Here is a 20,534-nt window from a genome sequence, read left to right as displayed (position 1 = left end):
GCATGCGTGTTGAGAATAATATCAGGGAGGTAGGTGTAATGAGTCAGCGCCAGACAATGTGTAACCTTCCTTACCTTCAAGCACTGCCTGGTCCAGATAGACTCCCACTTGATCCTCAACAGAATCTTAAACACCCTGTTTGGGAAAGAAAGCCTCCTTTCCCCCTTGCTTTGTCTCTCTCTCTCTGTCTCGTTTTCTTAATTTGAAGTGAAGTCATGCATATGATAGTTGCTGTACAATGATAAGGTTTTCCTTTTTGTTGTTGTTTGCTACCACAATATGAATTCTTTCATCTCCTCACAATAATGGATTTATTCATACAAATACGTCTCACTGAAATGTGTATTTGTTTCCAGAGAGACCAATTTAAACATTTAAATATTTATCACACAATACGGAATACAGAAACGCATCATATATGGAAAAATCATGCCACAAAGACACTGATGCAAATAGTGATCATAAAGCTTCAATAATGTTCAGTAAATTGTGACTAACCTCCTTAAATTAATAATCATTACACTTGTGCACAGACTAGACTTGTGCACAGTGGTGCAATGAAAATATGAATTATAAAATGTTGCTACAAAGATTGACAAGTACAGTTGAAATGTATTCAGAAAATTTTAAGTGAAGTGGTCAGATGTCACGTTAGTCACATTAAGGGCAGTCAATCACAACACTATTTCAACTATATGCTGCCAGATATAGTTTCTTGATGACTGACATTCAGAAAATAGCTGCAATCCCCTGCCATCGATGACAGCCATCTATGCTCAAGACAAAGACTGAGAACAAAACAGGAAAGGAGGCAGGGATTTTTTTTCTTCAGGAGAAAATGTCTACAGTGTATGCTATAACCCAGAATGCTCTTGGGGATTGTATGATTTTTTTTCTTATCGGGAGCTCATGGAGGAAGATTGAGTGAAAGCCCTTCTTGTCTTCTGGAATTAGCCTTGGGTGAATCATCCCCCTTTTAGGTGCCCTTTTATACTGCCTGTCCTAATGGCAGTGAATTACGCTGACAAAGTAAGTGCTGCAAAAGCTGTCAGCCAAAAGACAAGACTAGTTCAAGCCCCCACAAAATTTCAGGAAAACAGAAAAGAGCACATTGTATACCCCTTCCACATCCCTCGGGTGAAGAACAAAGCTGCGTCTTAAACTTGGTCTTGGCTGCGAAAATGCGGTGAAAGCAGCCTGGCTAATCCTGCGGAGAGCCATTGTGACGCTAATGATACATTATGTGTGTTTCTTCCGTCTGGTCCTCCTGACCCTGACTCACTCTGATCAGGCTTTAAGGAAGCTGAGGATTACGTCGGCTTTGTTGGTAACACTTTACAATAAGGTACACAAAAATGTGCGTAGTTACCAAGGAACGAGTAAGGAACAAATCAGGAAAAAGTGTTTGCTCTTATGTACAATAGGAAAGGGAGAATAGCTGGCTGTCATTCCATTTTGGCACATCGCTCTAGAAAACGCCCTTGTCTGCTTCTCTCCAAGAACAAGGTTTCTGTGTCTGCATTCTCCCCTCCCAGCAAACAAACAAAGCGGTAACACTTTACAATAAGGTACACAAAAACATGCGTAGTTACCAAGGAACGAGTAAGGAACTAATCAGGAACAAACTGCTACTTAACGAATAGTTAACAGGGAGTTCCTGAATGACTCTGAATCAAGTACTATAGTACATAATGACAAGTTACTTAAGAACAGAGTATTAGATACCATGTTAATAAACCAGTATCTAATGATTAGTTCCTGGATATCTGTGAATGCACATAATGACCACTTACTTAATGTATCGTTCCTGATTAGCTCTGAATAAGGTACTAAATGGCATGTAAACAAAAACAAATCATGAATTCCTTATTACCCCCATATTAGTTACTATTTTTGTGTCCCCTCAAGTAAAATAGAGCATCATACTGAGTTGTTACTAGGGAATGCATCATTACTTCATGATTATCTTACCATTAGTTACCATTTTTGTGTCCTCAAGTAAAGTTGACCATCACCTTACTAACATAATAAAGCACCAACTGGTCCTCACCAAAATAATGCAAATTAATGTTATTTGGTTACTAAGTCATTACTTTATAATACCAAAACAAAACTTGCTCTTGACTGTCTTCTCATATTTCTGAGTCAGAAATTATTTCACTACTGTTTTAGTCAACTGTTAAAAGCCCAACTCATGTATTCATGGTTCTGATGCATTCACTACTCTGACTGACGTCTGAGGCGTTTATTAATCCATTTTAGGGATGACCACATACAGAGTATGACGACAGTGGTTGCTAGGAGTATGGAAGGCATATATAAAGGAATATTCTATCAAGTCTAGAGCCTAAGCTAAAGTAAAGTGTTTTCAAAGTGAATACTGTGACGGATGGAGACCGACAAGAGCAGCTGAGTGCGGATGAGGATCATTGTGGAGCAGATTGTTGAGGACCATGAGGGAAAGGACGTGGAGGAAGACCGGGGCTGCGGTCAAATTGTCTTTTTTGCTTCGGAAGGTTCCTAACTGAGTGAAATGACCCGGAAGTATCTAAGTGGCAGCCATGATAAGAGCTGTTCGAATTCTCTAAATGCTAAGGAAAGGTGCTTCAATGCTTCCTTACTTAGCTCCTTTAGCATAGGATACACTGGACCATCCTTTACGAAAGGAAAAGAGATAATGCCGTCCCACAATTCTTTGCGGCAGCAATGGCGCACCATTCAGCCGTTCACAAAAACAAACGATCATGACCGACAAGGGATGCAGATCATCATGCAAGTTACCGTTGCTTATTAACCATTTTCCATCTTATGCCATAACTTGCTAATATGCTTATATGTTTTGAACTTTCAACAATATGTTAAACCCATAGGCGAACTATGAACGTTACGCTGCTGTTGTAAAATGGTCAAAGTGAAGTTAACGTTGTAGTGTAACCTATGCTCAGTTTGCATTAGTTATTTCTTCATTCTGAGCGTTGTTGTATTGCAGCCTTTAGGAATATCATTACAGTGATTAATTTTAATTCAGTCACAGATGCTGTATCAGCCATAACAACTTCAAAGCACAATCAAGTCAACATTTCAAGGTGTTTACTGAGTTGTGTGGTGGTTCTTAAGATATTATATGCATAGGCTTATAATCAGATCATAATCAGCATATTAACCATAACACAGAAGTCTGTCTTTCAAGAAAAAGGGATATGAGACGTTTTTAGCCAGATGATGCTTTTAATTCAACATGTTTGTTTATTTCAATTCCAACCTTGGTGATGAAGCAATATTTTTCCCCCGGGTTGTCCACGTTTATATAGCCCGCATGGAACAACACGGTAAGAACGTACAGGGCGAAGTATCTAAGATACGTATTTTTTTTACTATTCGACCGCAGCCCGGCTGGATGCAGAGCTGCGATGAGATGAGCCCACAGGACTTGAATGGATAGAGCGGTCATTCCCATTAAAATCAGCATTCCTGGATGGTCAGAGCAGCAGACATTTTTATGTGTACTATCTGTATAAACCGACTTACGGCAAGTGGTTGAGGCGAGAAGTTTTTCAGCAAGGACCAACGCAGTGGAAACCTGGCGGAGGCTACTTACAGCTGAAATAAGTTGTCACTCATGCCACAACTAGGTGTTGGTCTTTTACCAGTTGCTACTGTCTTTTAAGTAGGTCAAAATTTTGACATCTGTGTATCTACAGACATTTTAACTCCGGAACTGTTCTGCTTTATGACAGTTCAGTGTTTTGCAAGTTTATGGCTGTTTTTACATTTGAATGATGGCACATGTGTACATGTTGTCGTGTTTGTGTTTAAAAAGGCTAAGACTCAACACACTTCTTTTTTTTTTTATCTCTGTTGTCTGCTGTGTAAAATGGGTGTTATTTTGTTTTTTAAATTTGTGTAGGTGATTGTTGTTAATATGATTTTTATTACATTTGATACTAAATTGTATAAAAATGTTCATATATATACTGTGTATTAGTCATGTAGGCTACTTGTCTGTTCTCAATTAGACTTGACAATTGGTATTATAAAGTAATGACTTAGTAACCAAATAGTTCAAAATTGTGCCAGCTCACAATTTACAACATTATTAAACTGCATTATTTTGGTGAGGACCAGTTGGTGCTTTATTCTGTTAATAAGGTGATGGTCAAATTTACTTGAGGACACAAAAATTGTAACTAATGGTAAGATAATCATGAAGTAATGATGCATACCCATGAACAACTCTAGTAGTTATTTGTTAGTTAGGTAGGGTGATGCTCTACTTTACTTGAGGACACAAAAATGGTAACTAATGGTAAGATAATCATGAAGAAATAATGCATTCCCTAGTAACAACTCAGTATGATGCTCTATTTTACTTGAGGGGACACAAAAATAGTAACTAATATGGGGGTAATAAGGAATTCATGATTTGTTTTTGTTTACATGCCATTTAGTACCTTATTCAGAGCTAATCAGGAACGATACATTAAGTAAGTGGTCATTATGTGCATTCACAGATATCCAGGAACTAATCATTAGATACTGGTTTATTAACATGGTATACTGTTCTTAAGTAACTTGTCATTATGTACTATAGTACTTGATTCAGAGTCATTCGGGAACTCCCTGTTAACTATTCGTTAAGTAGCAGTTTGTTCCTGATTAGTTCCTTACTCGTTCCTTGGTAACTACGCATGTTTTTGTGTACCTTATTGTAAAGTGTTACCGCTTTGTTTGTTTGCTGGGAGGGGAGAATGCAGACACAGAAACCTTGTTCTTGGAGAGAAGCAGACAAGGGCGTTTTCTAGAGCGATGTGCCAAAATGGAATGACAGCCAGCTATTCTCCCTTTCCTATTGTACATAAGAGCAAACACAGATTTTTCATCACCTATCCCATTTGACTACTTAGCAGAATTGTCTGCACCACGTTGGTGTATCCATCCTCAAACAGCACATTGTTTGAGTGTCCACATGTTCAATTTGCACATATTTAAGTGCATCAAACGTGTTAAATTGAAGAGTCTACTCATGCTACACTATCCCTCTGCGACTATATTGGGTAAATCAGCCACCGTGCAATCCTGTTGGTTTTGTTTTCATTGAGGCTTCATACTACACTCTAAGAGCTCTTTTGCCGTGGGACTATAATCAGGCCTGACACAAGGTGAGTAGCTCACATCCACAATCTCTCTAAGTGTGTATCACTGGCTAGAGTCATGTTTGAAATGCATCCCAGCTTCCCATCCATCTCAGTTTTAAGACGTCTCCATGGAGATGATTGACGACTCTAAAACAGTGCTCTGGGAAAAGGCCCCCGGTGGACAGATGAGATCACAAATCTCATCTCTTTCTCTGCCTCATTCTCTGTCTCTCTCTCACCGCTCGCTCTCTCTCATCTCTCTGTCTCTCTCTGCCTGTCTCTCTCCAGCTTGCACAAACACACACACACACACACACACACACACACATAGTGTATATTCAAACATTTGTATCACATTTTTTTTCTCCCTTTGTGTCCATGGGGGCAGTAAAAGGTGGAGGAAAAAGTAATGTTTGAGGCAAAAAGAAAAAAAAAGAAACCTGACAGAATGGAAAGAAAGAAACATTGTCCCGAGCAGAATCTGAGGAAGCAGTTTGGTGCTCCATCTAGGGTCCCTGGGTGGATGTGAAAGGTGACTCTGTAGGATGAATTAGGAGTCTGGACCAGGGGCGTTGTTAGGATTTCAGAACTGTCCTTGGCGGAGGTAATTATTAATATATAAAACTTGAAATATATGATACAGTATGTGCTCCTTACTCCTCATCTGTCTCTTTACTGTAAAAAAAAGATCAAATCCAATCATAATCCAGTGAGTTATATTTAATAAAAAGTTATATTTCTATATATTTCCCCACCTATGTCAATATATTACTACAACCAACAACAAATAGTGAGCTACTTTGGTTTGTTTGTTACGCATGGAAACTTAACTTTAAGCATAACTCATATTAAGAAGTAAATGATTTAACCTGTGATGTCCTTCTGTTAGGAAGCTGATATTTTCAATGCCACATCAAAGATCACCATGAAAAGCCTAATCCATTCTGAATGGCTGGAGGAGTCTACCAGCGTAGTAAAATATACAGAGGCACAAATTAAAAATTTAATTTTAAAACATTGTCTCACGTTTAAGGGAAACAATGTCTTAAGTTGAAAATAATATAGATGTTTCATGTGAAGAGAATTAGTTTTTGCATTTAATGTTCAGCAGCCCACATACGTAGCCTAGACCTGAATGGGAGGATTCAGTAACTAACTGACTAACCAGCTGACTGGAGAGAAATAGTAACATTTTGTTTACAGTGATCCAATATTATATTGAAGATGTTGAGCTAAAAAAAATAATTCTGTAGCTTGTAGTCATCTAACCATGAAGCTATCAACCAAGTGTCAGTCCAAGCTAACACTCCAGTGTCCATCTGGCTGCCTATGTTAGTCAACTTGCCACCACACAGCTGCCTGATTTTTGCTGTCTTTCCAGATATGGAAAATCAATCATTTGATTAAACTAACCTATAACATATTTTACCTTTCTTCCTCTTTTGAAAACGTGAAGAAGATCCATAACCTGTCTTGTCTTTTCCTGACATTGTGTTTCCTGGCTGTAGCCCACCTTGCCTTCTCTGACCTAGACTAGGACCGATTAAAATCATCCATAACGGAGCCTATTCCTTTAGTTCCACCCAAACTACACGATGACAGATTGGCAGAGCCCCCTACCAAACAGACACACATAGCAAGCAGCAACAGGTGAGTTCAATTTGTGTCCCGGCATGTACCTCGATGCACCCAAAACCAGGCTTCAAAGCTGGCTCACGTAAAATAACCGGCCTGCTCTGACTACTAACTTGAATTTATCCCGCACTGTGCGGGCAGATCTCTGTAGACAGCGCTCACAATGGAGCGTGGATGGTGAGAGGCGACAGAAATCTTGAACAATGTAAAACTTCACTTAGGACTACATATTAACTGATCAAAAATATTCAGGGCTAATCTCAAATTATTCTGGGCTTAATCCCCGAAAGAAAGACCCTGGCGACGCCACTGGTCTGGACAACTCTGAATGGGAGGGCACAGATCCTTTGTGCCTCCAAGATGCCATGGCCTTTGATTTACTCCCCCTCTCTGGGAATAATTATAAAAAGACCTTTTATGTCATATAACCTGCATTCATCCCCCTGAGAGCCGGGCCCGTCGTTAATAATAAGTGCTGAGTGACTTGGTATTTCTCAATTGTGAAAAGGCCGGCACTGTTATCAGACTTGAAAACAGATGTTAATGTGGGAAGGTGAACTTCGGTACTGCCAGCACAAGGAAACAGCCCAGTAATGGCTGCTTCAGTTGTGGTGTGTGTGTGTGAGAGAGAGAGATACATGGTGAGAAATTGATGCTACAGGCTGGATTCAAGGCCATTTTCATCATCAACTTCGAGAAATTCCAGTGATTTAGTATTACTAAAACATATCAGGATCTTGGCAGCCCACCATTGCCAGAGGCTATGAAGGACCTTGATTCTACTATCATGTCCCTCTGTCATGTCATTTCATTAGTCTAATGACCCATCGATTTAGCATTTATGCAACAAATTGTATTGGAGCTGGCTGCGGGCCAAGTCAATCACAGACAGGGCCGGCTGTGCATCTTGGCAAAAGAAGGTGATTAAACAGACTTGGGAGAGGGGAGAGGAGCATTTCTATTTTCACACTCAGAAAAACAGCATGCAACCGGCTCACAGCACACCTGACTAGGCTTCCTCTATTCTCACCTTGTCTCCCTCGGGGATGGGAGTGGGCGGGGTGCGCTTCACCCAGGTTTGACTCTGGCGCCCCCTATTTCAGGCTCGATAAGTATGTGGAGGAGAGATGTGGATGGCTCAGAGAGAGCAGCAGATGGACTTGGCAGTGGGAGTGAGGCTCGGAGTGTGTTTGCAACGAATCACTATCCAACAGCAACAGCTTGAAATCCTGCTCGACCTGAGTGTGGGTTTGCTCATCTGGGGGAGATCTTGATAGGGATTTGGTTCTCCCCCAAGCTGCCGGCTGGTTCCACACAGCCCATGCTCCACCAGAGACTGTCACCTGCAGACAATATTAATATTCTCACAGTGCTCTGAATCACTTCTAAATCTCCCTTTTCCTCTTGTCTACCCTTCCTCACCATTCACCCATTTCTACTTGGTTTCACCTGCCAATTTGGTATTTGTATTTAGCAAGTCGGTCTGGCCCATTGATTTCCATATGGACAGACAGCATGTGCGTGTGTGTTTGAGAGTATTTGCCCTTCCAACACATAGCCAGCTGACCCACAGCAACTGCGTGTGAAAATGAATGTGATGAAGTCAGTGTTTAAGGACACACATAGTCAAGATTGAGCAGTCGCCAGGATACTATATATTTTTTTCCAAAATGCAGAATATAACTTTGACAAGATGACACTGAATTGTCATAATACTGATAAATTAAAATGATGTGTATGTTTGCCTACATGTTTTGGTTGTTCTTCACAGAATTAGAATGTTTTTAAAAAGCCATCTGCCTTTTCCTGTCATGGTCATGCCATTGGAATTAATGTGGGTTGAAGCAGCTGTTTTATTCATCCAAAATACTTTGACAAACATTTGGCCTTCCCACCTACGTGCTGCCTGTCGCTACATCCACTGACAATAGCAGGTAGCCACAGACACTTGGCCGTCCAATTCCTGCTGCTACAACAACAGTCCCTAAACACTGCTGTTTGTCCCCATTCATCTCACACTCTGCTCCTGCTTTAACATATTGGCATTTCTGAGGTGCTTGGCGGTAATTGTCAGCCGCATGGCGGCTCCTCGTTTGTTTCGCTGACATTTTGCCTTTGGTTGATTGTGTATTTAACGGGGGAAGGAAAGCAAAATTAATTGGAGAGAGGCCTAATCTGTCTGCTTGAAATGTCACCCCTGTATTGCGATGCCTGCACTGACACAGTGGCACAGGAGAAGCAGCGACAGAGGGGGGAGAGAGTGAGAGAAAGGGAGAGCAAGAGAGAGAGAGGAAATTTTAAAAAAATAAAAAGAGAATAACAAGCGAGAGAGGAAGATAGACGACATCTACAAAACTACAGAGACAAAATGGAGGCTGTTGGCATTCATCCCTCTCTGAAATCATAGGTGCTGGAAGACATCAGACACCACTTGTCCCTGTGGTTTTTAACCTCAACATTAGCCTACTAATGCAGGCAAATTACCAAACATTTACGTTGTGGGCTCTCAGTGTGTCTCTGAGCTCAGAGGATGAGAAATTTCTGTTGCAGGGATTTCTGAAGCTTCACCGCTGCTCCAAAGTAGCAGGGGAGAAAAGGGGATTCGTCGATCGGTCTGTAATGTGTCTGGTAGTAGTGTGCATGTTAGCGTGAGAGGCATGCTGGAAAAGTACAGGGTGATCAAAGGGTGATTATCTAGCATTCTGGGGCTCCTAGTAAGGCTCTATCCCCCAATTTATGTTTAAAAAGCCACTCCTACCCCCAGGGAGCCCCTGAAGAACACAGACAGACATTGAGACAGCGCTAGAAAGCTTCCTGCTAATCTCATTGACAGAATAGACTTTTTTTTATTTTCCTATTCGCTTTCCTGCTTGCTTATCTGTGACAAGATTCTTCCACTCTTTAATTCTGCCTGGTTCAAATGTTGAGGGGAAATAGTCAGCAAAAGTGATGTGAATATAAAGGGGACCTCACCCTGAGAGAACGATACCAGACCTTGCAGACAATTTGAAACTTAATGGACCATAACGGTGTGTTTGCATGTTTTAGCCCATTTGAATTCAAACATACCTGCCTTAAAATTCACGGCTGCTCCGGCTAACATTCGTGCCCGGTTTCAGAAGTCACGGACGTTTGAATGTAGATCTTTTCTAAAGGGACTATTTTCTGGTGGAGACGTACATTCTGTTGCGTGGGTTTCTGAGTGCGACAGAAAGGAATGGTGCATTCATGTGCTATCAATAATTCGGAAAAACGTTATTCCTACTTGGTAGTTAGCCAGACTATCACAACTTTATTCTTCCTGAATGCAACGCTGTTTGGCAGCTGCCTTTGAAGTCCCATGATGTCGGAGCTTCCCACCAGCATGTGAACGCACCAGAAGACCTGCAGACTTTTCAAATTCATGTGGGCATTAAACGAAATAACCACACAACGATAAAATAACTTTGACAAAAATAAACCTGGCTGGCGTGTTCGCTATACCTGTCTGAAGCAAGTTTCAAGTCTCTGCCGGTTGATTTTCGTACCGCAATGAAATTAACAGAAACAAGTGGCTGCCTGCAAGGTAGGTAAAACACATTCAGACATATAAAAGTATGGTATGCTTTGGAAAATGGTTGGTAGTACCCGTAGTTGTAGTTGAATTGTAGTAAATGAGCTCAAACATGCACAAACAAGTATTTCTATAATTCTATTTTATTCTAGCCATCAGTATCTGGATATGAGAAAATGTTGTTTCCTAACGCCTGTTCATCATTTGAGCAGAGAAAAAAAACAGTGACCAAATTGACTGAGGTGTCATCACAGCTGTACAGGAATAACTTAGAGCATGCTGAGCCTGTGATTCCCAGCTGAATCATCATGTAATACAGTGGAATTTATGCTTTGTGAAATTCCAGATTCATCTATCCAGTTCAGCTTATGCACCTGAACAATATGTCTTCCTATTTAATATAATTCACTGCATCTGTTAAATCCATTTTTACTTGCTGCCGTCGCTTCTTCTCTGTCTGTCTGTCTGTCTGTCTGTCTTCCTGTCTTCTCTCTCTGTGTCTGAGGTCTCACTGCTGACTTGAGCAGCATGTTATTAGTAATTTCCCCTCAACATTCCCAGCACAGGAAGCATCTTTCCATCACGTACCCTCTCCTCCCACAAGGCCTTGGCCTCTGCTCTCCACCCACGCTCCATCCTCCTGGACGACAGGTGAGCCGAGCACTCGTTTAAAATGTTCAGCACTCCAGAGCCATCGGCGTCAAACGTATTGGAGAGTTTCAGGTGAGGATGTTGGGGGTTTGGAGCAAAAATACATAATTATTCTCCCACACATATTCAAGTTCTAGAACTTAATATGTTTATTACTATTACAATATGATTACAATATTACAGTTGGTAGCAAGTAACCGCTACCAGATTCTCAAAAAACTCAAAAATGTGATCAATCAGATAGGCTTCATACTGTCCTGAATCTTATGTTTAAAGTAATCTTTTGCAGGGAGCATGCAGATTACAATCATATATATGTACATATGTATTATTTTTTCATTTAAAATATCTAACTATTCAAATTCCGGCTATTTTCTTGCCTTTTTTCACAGAAACAGACTACTTAACTTATTGGAAATCAGTAATGCAAAGGTTAGTTCATGTTAAATATGTGGATGGAGAATTAAAGGAGGCTTCAGATGCTAAGATGAATGTAAAATGAATAATTCTCATTTCAGATGAAAAGAAAACAATGAGGTGTCTGACTCTTGCAGGGTGCTGGAGGAAAACATGCTGAAAATCAAGACCGCCTCCTAGAAAAGTTCATCCCTTGTCCAAGGTTAGATTCTGTAAAAAAAAAAAAATCATTAATAGTAATAATTACTTCTTTAACAAGTATAGAAATGAGTAAAGGCTTATTAACATTTTGCCTAACAGCAACAGATGGCTCACTACTTTTAAAGTACTTGAAACTGATGGAGAGGATTCTGTTGTGCCCTTTAGGTTAAGGTAGAGTTGATCATTCTTGTTGGGTGGAATTTTAATTGAACATACACAGAGGGAGAGACACAAAAGACACTCTTTCACCTTTTAAATGTCATGGTTATATATTTGTGTTTGGATAGATTCACATTCATCTGTGCAATAAATTATTTTACCCCTCTCACTGTGGCAAGTAGACTATCAAAGCCGCCACCAGTCACAACCTAATGGTTATGTAAGCATCCCGCCCTCGCTCTTTGTGAGACTTACATGTCCACATGCCGATGCACATGCCACACCAGGCCACGACGCTGGAGATCTGCAGCGCCCTGTGACACTCTCCGCTCATCAGACACTTCCTGGTCCGCATGCAGCACCGCGCACAGCCGCTCTCCGACTCTTTGCTCACTGTGTCCTTGTGCGTCTGCGGCTGGGTTTGCTTCGTGTCTGGGTGCTTTTCATCCCACTCCTCGCCCGCACCCCGTCCCATGATGTTAACGTTTTTTAGAGGCTGACAAAAGGCGAGTGGAAGATGGCGGTTTGAGGACAGACGGGTCAGATGTCTGCGAGATATAGAAGAAATAATGGGCAATGTAAAATGTGTGACACAGCTTCGGCGTAGTTCAGATTTCCCCTTTGTGCGCTGGGAATAATATGAGCTACATTATGTGCTGGTGACTCCCACGCTCTCACTCCTAAGTGCGACACAATACAGGCTTTGTTTGAGATAACAACATGCAGTGTCTAATGTCATAATGGCGTGATTTTGTTTTGCTTGTTTCGACGTGGCTGCCCACAGTAAATCAGTGAACACTATGATTCAACTTGTGCTCATTGCTCTTGTTTTGGTGTGTTTTGTTATCACTTGCATCTAACCTTTGTTTTAGGAATGCCTGTATAACACCCCAGATGACATTCCTGGTTCAAATGCCTTACTGCCACTACTTCCTTATTATGCAGGGAATCCTGTATAATCTTAATGTAAAACAGTCAGTAACATAATGAATCTACATAACACACTTATTCCATTTAAGCAAACGGAGAAAATTTAGCATAATCTATGTGTGACATCCATTCTACTGGAGAGCCATTTCAAATTCAATTCTCCCACACAACATTAGTGTAATGTAGATGTCTGCAGTCACAAGGAGGCTTCATTTTGCCTGTAATGCAGTCTATTTAAGCAACATGAAACTGCACATAATATGCACAGAATTGTTAGAGCAGTTTCATTAAGGCAATACAGATGAGTCCTCTTGAAAATGTGTGAGATATTAACACTGCACTCTTAACTGAAGTCCCTCTATGATCACTTTATTGAGTGAAGTCACATTGATTTGACAGATTAACAATTCTTCCACACTGATGATCATTTCTCCTGCCAGGAGTCAAGGCCCCTGTTTTAACTGTCGGATACAATTGCTCCCTATTGACATTATCAGGCATTAAGTGATAACCCTGATGGTGAAATAACATCTTATCTATGCCATCCAGAGGCTCCGCATTTATTACCAATGACAGCAAATTAGATTGCTGGCATCTGGCGGGTATACTGGCATTTTGAGTGCACCTTTCCATCTCATTCTGCTTTCAAAACCCCATTGGTTTTCAATCATAAGTAATGAAATTCCATCACCCTCCTCAGCCATGAAAGTGACTTGGAAAGGAAGTGAGAGAAGGCCATTAAGAGTGGAGAAAACGAGTAATGGTCTTACCTTCTGCTTTCAGAGTCGCCTCTGTCGGTTTGGATCTCTTCTCTCTGTAGTGTATAGGCCTACTTTCCTTGGAGGAGCACACACACACACACACACACACACACACACAGATATTTACAGTCCCAGCTCAGATGAGCGGAGTGGGTGTGTGACCAGGTTTTACCGGTTTCACCAAGTGGACTACCTGACATCCACACTGTCATTTACACCAGACAAGTAAGTTAATCTGGTATTAAGTCTCAAAACCGTATTTTGCTAAAGTGAAATAAATAAAATATATGGTAACCAAAACAAGTGAAATGGAGTGAGATAATTTCCTAATTGAGGTGCCTTATTCTGTCTTGTTTCAGGATACTAAATTCCTGAAACAATTGAAACTGCATTCAAAACAAGTAGAAATATGTTGTTATCCATTTGTTTTAAGAAAAAAAAGATGTTAAGATGGAATATGAGACTTGTTAGGATGGACATATTTTGCTGTGTGTAATGTAGATGTTTATGATGCCAAAACTAAAAATGTGATTTTCAATAATTCTGAATATAAGTACACTTGTCTGAAAAAGAAAAATGACTTAGCAGGCCCAATAATTCTTCTATTAGGAGAAACATCTTGACTTAATTGAAGTCTGTGAAATTCAAGTATTTTCATTTACATAATTCCTTCAATTAATTCGTCTGCACACACAGCCATATTGTCTTTTAATAGCTAATAACAGATACATCTCCTCTCCACTGTGACAAAATATGCTGCAGAAGTATGTTAATCAGTGTTGACGCAGAAATGCAATCAAGTTCTAATAAATAATTACACAGAATAATTAATGAATAAGACAGCACATTTCATTACATAATGAACAATGATGAATCAAAAAGAGCAATTTAAGGAAGTAATTAAAACACAATTTGAATATATTCAAAGAATTGTATTCCAAAATACAATTTATCATCATTTATTAATTTTGCACTAACTTTTTAGCCCTTTGTAATATTAATTTCAAATGGTGAATGTCTTTTTATTTTGGAACAAAACTGAACAAAAAAAATAAAAAAAATTTTTTTTTCCGGAATCATTTTTCAAATACGTTTCATGAAGTTTCCTTATATAAAAGAGAGAAAAACATTGAAATGTGCAATGTAATGTCCAGGAATGTGTTCCCACATACATACTGTACAACTCCGTAATGAACAGACACAAAAGAACAGTGTTTCTACCAATCAAGGTCATTCAGTCGTCTCAGACCTAGGAGGAAAGTGTCTTGTAATGAAATAATAGAGTTGATCACTACTTTCCATTCTACCCTCACCATGGCTGCAGGGCGACATCAGTGTTAGCTGTGTTGCAAGCTTTTGGTGCCAGAGAATTCAGGAGCTGGATGCTCTCAGCTATGTTAAAAACCTCACAAGGTGAAATGCCGCACTGTTCAGTATGTACACAAAAGAAAACACAATTCCATTTATCGCACATAATCCGAGATCCATTTGTTTCTTTCTCAAGGTTGTCTACCCATAAAATTCATCAAGTGTCCATTTGTTGATTCTTGTAGTTCCATTTACCAGCCAACTATTCAGCCATTGGCATGCCGTAATCACCAGGGCTGCGTTTCCCAATAACAACCACGGCATGAAAACCAGAACTACTCACCAAGATCGGACGCAGCTAGACGAGTTTCGTTCAGATTTTTACCTCCAATTCATTTGAATGAGGCCACGAAGAAAAGCCTGAAAGATGACATTTAACACATCCATGAACATATTCAACAACAGATCACGCTACTGTGATTTTCAGTTGACTGTTGGTCCAACGTTTAAGAACATAATTTCGCAAATAGCATTTTTATTGATAGAAGAGAACATAGTGGAGGGATACCATTTAGGAGAGATGGCCTCATTCAAATGCTACAAACTCGTCCAGCTGCATCTGATCTTGGTGATTAGTTTATATTCTGGTTTTATGGTGGTCAAGTGCCAAAATAACCCCCATGTTAAAACTAAGTGGAATATTGCTTTAAGTGCATTTTTGGTCGTTTCATTTCTTTACGCTTCTCCTCTGCGTTGTGCAGCTGATAACCAATCACAGCACAGAAGAGGAAAGTCATGTAAATGTACAGTGAGTTTTGAAATGCTTAGTTGGTTTATAATTGATTGTAGGCTCACTGTAACACATTCCTTTCATTCATAATTCAAATAGGCCTTTTTGTCAAAACCTTGAAAATACACAAAATAAAATTTTGTGCTGTTTAGGTTCCAGTTAAGAAAGATAAAGGCAGTCGTGCAGAAACAGGAAGTGTATTCATCTTAGAGGCAAAATGCAGTAGTGACTAAGCCTCAGACTCAGGTGTTCTTACTCTGGTGTTATTATTATTGAAGCACGTTGCCAAGTCATTTGATGCTTATTTTTATTCATTTTAATTAAGTTAGAGAAAAAAAATAATTTAAAGTTTATATTGCTTAGATATGAAATCAATCAATCAATGAAAGGGACTGGATGCTGCACTCTCTCCCTTCCTTTTTCTCTCCATCCGTCTGTCTCTTTCTATATATACAGTACAGTACATGCACTGGCTTATGAGTATGTCTAGACTCTATATGCATCTGGCTGTGAACTGTAGCTTGTGATGGTCAGGGTGATATATCGACTAGACAACTGAAAGGCTTATCTTGAACTCCACTGCCACCTGTAAAAGGCAGCAAGGTGGCATAGTGATAGTGATGGTGGCATAGGGAGACTGTCCTTCAACTGCTGTTTTGAAGAAAACGTTTTAGCCAGTGCGTGTATCAATAACCATTGTAAAATACCTGAGAGGGCATTCTCTACCATGATTAAGGGTATGAGGGTGATGCAGTAGGTACAAGGTCCATCTGTTGGATATAATGGACAAGGCACAACACAGTGCTGATGGGCTTTCAGTGAATGAGAAAGGGTTGCTGAGGTTAGGTGGACTGGATGGGCTGTGGACATGGCATCCACTTCATATTCCCTCGTTTGTTGCTCAGGAAACAGACTATATCTGCAGCATAACATGTACAAAATCCAACACTCCAGCTCAGGTCAATGTTAAGTCATTCAGTCCAGTAACCAAACATTCTAATATTAACGTCCTTTTGGTGACATTGGTCGATGCTGAAGTTAGCCTGGTTCCAGACTCCTGAATCGTGTCCCACCGCTGTCAAGCGACTCAGAGAGTCTGCTGTTGCTCTCCTCAACGGCTCGTTCTCACTCGAAGAAACAATCAAGCCAATCGGCCTTTCGGCAGAATAGATTTCTTGAAATCACCCTCTTAACCAACATAATGGGCCTCGTGCAAGAACCACTCGTACGAACAGATTCGTTCTTAAATCACTCGTAGTGAGTGTCAAAGTAAACTCAGTCAAATATCTAGTTTTATCATTTATTCATTATGTTCTGATTTACCTTTCACCTATATAGTGAAACAAAGAGACGCTGGTAGAGACATTTAAGTGGAACCAGATGTTGAGGCTCTGTTTTGAAGGTGTCCTGTAACATGACTGCATGTATGACATACACATGTGGTAGACGCGTGATCAAGGGATGCCCTCTCTCATGGCTTTGTGCCAATTGGTTGACAGTATTTAAGAAAATATGCATTGACCAACCACAGATCATTTCTTTGTCTCTTAGAAAACTATATAAGATCAAGTATTCTGTTTTTTAGTTGAGACATACTGATGTAAGCTTTGGGTGTGATCTTATGTCTCCTTATTATTGACTCAATAATAATCTCATTAATCTTCAAATCAGTAAGTGGCTTGTGTCTTTACTTTGTGTATGAGTCCAGTGTTTTTGACAGATTTCCACGACATTTTGGAGGTTCCACCGAGATCCTGAAACCTGTTGGCTGTGTCTGTGGGAGGACAGATTGCCCTTAGCTAGGCGGTTTGTTAGACCGACTGAGGAAACCTCGACCCCAATTATACTGGGGGTTTTTTCAGAGATGCCTGCAATCCCTCTCTTCCATAGATTCGGGACACAGTAAGTGGTTTTAATTCTTGGTGGATTTTAGAGTCTTGATTGGCATGCTAATTTTTGTGGAAATTGTAACTGGTCACTTTTCGTATTCTAAATTTGTATGAATATTGTTTATATATACGCACTGATTGGGTTTGAAGATTTTTGATTGTTGTTTCTAAGCTTAGAACAGGGAATTCTCCTGGGAGGAATTTTCTCCTAGGGAGAATTTGCAGGAAAAAGGGAGAGGAACTTAGGTTGGCTCTCGCCTTAAAGTGCACAATGAGGGAGAAATGGTTTCTTGCCTCCGGATCCGTTCGGTGAGACCGATAAAAGCGCACAATGAGGGAGAAATGGTTTCTTGCCTCCGGATCCATTCGGTGAGACCGATAAAAGCGCAGGGTGAGAGAGACTCACTCAAATCAAGGCCTTTTTTCTGTGTGTGTGTGTGTGTGTGTACTGAGTCTGAAGAGCGAACAGACCTATTAGAAAAGGACAGAGGGGTCCTAAGAGAAAGGCCTTAAGAGAAGAAAAGAAAACTTGTAACAAGAAAAAAGAAAAATTGTTTGTGATATTCTGTGAGTGAATGGGGATGCCACTGTGATATCAGTGTCCTGTGGGTATTTATCCACACAAAAGGTACGTTGCTCTGAACGAAAGTGTTGTACAAACTACCTGGCTGATATCATGGTACATTCCATTGGCTTTGTGTGAATGCAGTTGTGAAAAGAGTGATTACTCCTTTAAGATAGTCTGTGGGACTGTTCTGCTTGTGATGTGTTTCTTTCCATGTCTTGAGTGGGACTGACCTTGCTGGACTTGAACAGTGAGTGTACTTTGGTGGGCGGAGCTATACCTCCCATTTCCCGAATGAGAGGAGTGACTAAAACTACAGCGCCTTCATTGGTTGCATGAGTGAATTGCATTTGATCTGATATGTGGTTGTGAGAGGAGTAATGGAGTGAGTTAAGTAGTTGTTAAGGTACCAGAATCTATAGTGTGTATAATAATAATATATGATTATAATAGAGTGTATAGAAGAGACGTCATTTATTTACTTATTGTGATATGAAGTGTAAAAGACTTTGATATAATAATTTGTTATAGGGGATATTATTGTATGGTCCACTCATCAAGTGTGGTAAAAATAAATAAATAAATAAAAGGGCAACCACAACTGAGAGCGAGATGGTAAACACATTAGGAAAATTAGACCAAATTTCTGACCCACTTGCGGGTCCTGTAAAAGTAATGGCAGATAAATGGGCCAAAAGTGTGGTTGAGGATGTTCCACTTTGGCACTACGTAACTGAAGGTATTTTCCCCATAAAAGGTACTTTGAGTGTAAACTGTTTAGTTAGATGTAAGATGGTTAAAGGAAAGAGAAGAGCAGGAGAAGAAAAATGGAAAAAGAAAGTGAATTGACATGTGTTCCAAAAGTGGGAGCGAGAAGTAGAGGTTAAAGCAGCAAAGTCTATAGCTATTGTGATGCTTTCAAAAGGAAGAAAAGAAAAGTAGGGACAGAGATAGGGACCTGTTTCCCCGTATGCTCTATCCTGCACAGTTCCATCCTCAGGAAATGGGTGTGATGTGACTGATGACGATGATGATGTGGCCCTGCAGGCAGTAGCCTCAGTCCCTCCTACATCTCAGGTTCCACCTCCACCAACCACTGGATTCTATCCATTCTACAGGGAATGGGAGGGTCAGATCTCAAGAAGGAGGAAGACTCATCAGGGCTTTCACCATCTCCTTTCTATGCAAACTCCACCTCCTTCCCTTTTGTTTTTCACCGCCCACAGATTCGCAGCATGTCAGCTAAGCAGGAAACAGACACGGTGACCCAGATACCTATGATGATGTTTCTGAATTAGTAACCAGAACCTGTAGATGGAAGTCAAGGCTTCTGGCAGCCGCATGTATTGGTCTACAGGCCATGGCAACCTGATGAACTGAAGGAAGTTGCCAAAGAATTGCCAGACCCCCACAAAACTGGAGGTGAGAAGTGGGAGGTTGCAATGAAACAGTTGTTGACAATGTGTCACCCTACATTGGCAGAGGTAGAAGCAGTATACCGTAGGTGTTTTCTGTTAAGATGGCCGAACATCAAGCCAGCCAGCCGGCACACAAACTATGATCCAGATTACCAGGAATACAGAGACTAGATGGATAAGCTCTACTTTGCTGTGAAAACTGCTTTTTCCCTGCGTACCAGTTGGCCTGAAATCTACAGGACCATGTAGAATGATGGTGAGTCTGCCATTGATTATCGTGCTAGAATGGAATCTGTGTTTGCTGCCCATTCTGGTGTTGACCAGGATAGTGATGCCTATGACAACCTGCTGAAGAATGCGTTGATACAAGGTCTCCATTCAACTCTGAAGAGCCAAACTGTGGCTACGTGCATCGTCTGGGAAACCAAACCCCCAAGTGAAGTCTGGGCTTATGTCCTCTACACTGAAAGGAACCAGAGTGCCATTGAGTAGAAACACAGTAAGAAACTCCAATCTGCATAGTTAATGTTTTATCAGCAGACTGGAAATCGAGGCAGTGAAGTACGCAGAGGTAGAGGACGAGGATGTGGAGGTAGAGGCTATGGAAGACAACCACCCACACAGCCTCCTAACCAGCAACACCTGGAGTGTTGCAACTGTAAAGGGTATGGCCATATGGCTCATGACTGTTCATCAAATCACAGGTCTGGCCTACAAAAACGTGAGAATGTACCTGATGGATCCTGGCCACATGCAACTCTTAGGACTGTCTGTGAATGCTCCAGGATTCCAGTCAGATAACCCATAGGAGACAGCGGGAACAGGTCAGAGAGGTGAACAGTATAGTTCAGATGAACAGAAAGACACTGAACTTATAGCTTATGGTCAATATATTAAAACACTACCCACAGAGACAGAAAACAGCTAAATTAAGTTTGAGAGTAGGAAATGAAGTGGTGTCCTTTTTGGTTGATTCTGGTGTTGATGTTTCCGTTGTGCAGTCCAAGTTGCTCCCAAATGCACCCAATAAACAAAAACATTTTTTTTTTTAAAAACAATTGGCTCATCAGGAGTCCTGGTGTTAAAACCGATTTCTGAACCACTTTCTGTCACTTAAGGTGA

The 20,534-nt window shown here is 40.6% G+C and overlaps 1 long non-coding RNA gene across 1 annotated transcript; it reads right to left on the bottom strand.

Moving 5' to 3' along the window:
* Window positions 1–10,481: 10,481 nt before the first annotated feature.
* On the bottom strand, window positions 10,482–13,585 carry LOC139660227 (uncharacterized). Its single transcript, XR_011696551.1, has 3 exons — window positions 13,452–13,585; window positions 12,007–12,299; window positions 10,482–11,601 (listed from the first exon to the last, which is right to left on the bottom strand). It is a non-coding gene; the product is annotated as an uncharacterized lncRNA (long non-coding RNA).
* Window positions 13,586–20,534: the final 6,949 nt, after the last annotated feature.

The sequence above is a fragment of the Centroberyx affinis genome, unplaced genomic scaffold (genome assembly GCF_046629955.1).
Source record: "Centroberyx affinis isolate AG114_WGS23_722 - 3 ecotype Tasmania unplaced genomic scaffold, CSIRO-AGI_Caff_v1 ptg003252l_1, whole genome shotgun sequence".
Lineage (NCBI taxonomy): Eukaryota > Metazoa > Chordata > Actinopteri > Beryciformes > Berycidae > Centroberyx > Centroberyx affinis.
The sequence above is the reverse complement of the archived record's forward strand: the minus strand, read 5'-3'. Positions and strand labels throughout refer to the sequence as shown.